Below are 2469 nucleotides of genomic sequence, written 5' to 3'. Positions count from 1 at the left end.
TTTTGTATTAAATCAAATGAATGTCACATGCAAGTGGGAAATATCCCAATCTCAGTTTCTCCTCTCCGCTCTAAACGTTTTTTCTTCTTTTAGCTTCGTGTTTTGGTGGAGTCTTACCGCTCTCATCAGCGTTGTTTCCAGCGGCATCAGGCAGCTGTATGCACTTCCTCACACCAAACACCAAACAGAGAAAAGTGAAGTCACTGACTAGAATCTGAGCCAGATCTTTTTCTCAGGGGGTAGAGTTGAAAACAGAGCTGATACTTGTCTTCTTTCAGGTTGTAAACACAAGGATTCCCCAACTGTGTCTCTGACACTGGTTGGCATTGGCCATTAGGTTGCATGGCCATGTGGACAAAACGTGGGTGTGTATGTGAAAAAAGTATGTGTTGCATTTGTTTGTGTTTTAAGTCGTCGTGAACTGTTAGAAAGTAGCAATGATCTGCTGTTGACATTTGGGCCAAACAGATGGTTGTGTATAGCTGTGTGAGATCATATGTTTTGTTCACTGGTTTAATCAGGGACAAGTTGAAGGAAACTGCTGCCAGAAATAACACATCATTCCTCAGAATTTGTCAGATACCTGAGTTTGAAACAGAGCAAATGCAATCTGTATTCTGCTTTTTAAATTCACTATTTTGCCGTTTTAAATCCAGCAACAGCAGATGCAGCCAAGAAATGAGACACTGTTTTCCAGAAAAGGGCAACTGTACCACTATATAAGCATGTGCGGTGTGAACTGGTATAACCCTGCAAAATGAAACATACTGTAAGGGGGCTGTGGTTGGAGGTGGCAAATTCACTCCAGCCACTCACAGCTCATCCATTTGCTTTCTGCCTTAGAGAGTGAGAGCAGTGCACGTGTAGCAAAGCGGCCACAGCAACATTAGCTTTGCTGCACCCTAGTCTTTGTGGGTGTATGAAACACAGTGTGTGGGAGGAAGAAGGTAGGTGGGGGCGCAGGTATATGAGTGGGCTAGAAGTCAGGTTCTGCCACAAACTGTTGATTGTAAAGTCAGTCAGCCAGCGTGACTGTTGAAGGTAAGCTTGCCTCTGTGACTGCACTTCCTCTGCCAAACAGTCACTCTCACTTCTGCACAACACTTTGTGTTAGCCTTAAATCCTTCCATGTGCGCTCAGGGCCTCTGTGCTCTTTCACCATGTGTAATCTATGTTTTCAACTTCTCCGGAAGTCTTAGTTAGAGAGCTACACACCCACCCAGCCAGCCCTCACTCTCCTCCTCTCTGCATCACCACTTTCATAGTACATCTTTTTTTTTCTCATTTGCATTTCTTCCGCTTCCTCAACAAGAAACTGTTCACGTGAAAGAGCTGTGAGAGACAATCTGACTTGAGCACACGGCCTCGGATGACAGGATGGATTGACAGCAGCAGGAGCCCTGAGGATGGGGCTGTTCCCTGCAGAAGACTAAGCTGGAGGACTGTTGCTGATTGAAGTGCAAAGTACAAAAGGTGAGTGACTTTTGCATGATGATGCTATTATTCTTACCTCCACACAATGATGGCAACACCATCAGATATTTCCTCTTTTCAATCATCCTCCCATCAGAAAAGCAGTTGGAAATCAGATCCATAGAGCTGATAATAAATGAGACACATCTAGAATCTAGTCTTCCTTTTTGTTTACATGTTGATGCTTGAATCTTTTTCAGGACAGTTTGACCTCTTTTTAAACCAATTCCAGGACACACTTGTATATACTGACTGGCTATAAAACATCCCTCTGAGTACTTCAGAGGTCCACACTACAGTTGTATGTCTTTATAAAGTATGTGTAACCATGTGACATATTTACATAGCTGAAAGGAAGTAAATGCAAATTACAGTAACAGAGTAGACGAAGTGTAGGTATTATTCTGGATTCCTATCTCAAATTCAATAAACACATGAGCAAACTCTGTAAGACTTTTTGGACAAACCTGAACTGTTTCAGAATGATAAGGGATCACATACCTATGATCCCACTTATCTTACTGTGCTACCGTATGGGACCAAGCCTCCCGGACAACAGTCAAAGCCATCATATCGTTTTACAAACAGGCACTGAACATAATGGATCAGAAACCAACAATGTGGCACCACTGGTTGATTGTACAGAAATACTAGCTTTTACATTTTGACAGCTTTATTATGTTCTCTTTTCTTAAACGGATTTATAAATGCGCAAATAATCTAGCTCCCGCCGTACTCTGTCCTTTTGTGACAAAAGCAGTGAGCAGTGTGTGGTAACTGCATAGCAGAGGGGCGTCCACTTTTGTCCTGTCATATTTTTCAGTGATAGGGACACATTTTTGGAAAGATTTACCAACTAAATTAAAAACACAAAGTAAACTTAAAACATTTATTAGAATGGTGAAATACTGGTTGAAAGATAACCAAACATGTAGCCACTGAGTCAGGTCCATAAATGCAGGAGCAGGTACACACACACACACACACACACACACA

At 42.2% G+C, this 2469-nt stretch overlaps 1 protein-coding gene across 2 annotated transcripts in view; it reads left to right on the top strand.

Moving 5' to 3' along the window:
* Window positions 1-998: 998 nt before the first annotated feature.
* Window positions 999-2469, top strand: part of znf831 (zinc finger protein 831) — an 11776-nt gene continuing 10305 nt past the window's right edge. Inside the window, exon 1 of one of the 2 annotated variants that reach the window (XM_032514872.1) lies at window positions 999-1473. The gene's annotated coding sequence lies outside the window, so the exon portion shown is untranslated. The remainder of the gene's footprint in view (window positions 1474-2469) is intronic. The other variant, XM_032514874.1, reaches the window with a different exon arrangement.

The sequence above is a fragment of the Etheostoma spectabile genome, chromosome 4, assembly GCF_008692095.1.
Source record: "Etheostoma spectabile isolate EspeVRDwgs_2016 chromosome 4, UIUC_Espe_1.0, whole genome shotgun sequence".
NCBI classification, from domain to species: Eukaryota; Metazoa; Chordata; class Actinopteri; order Perciformes; family Percidae; genus Etheostoma; species Etheostoma spectabile.
This window is presented reverse-complemented; position numbering and strand designations above follow the sequence as displayed.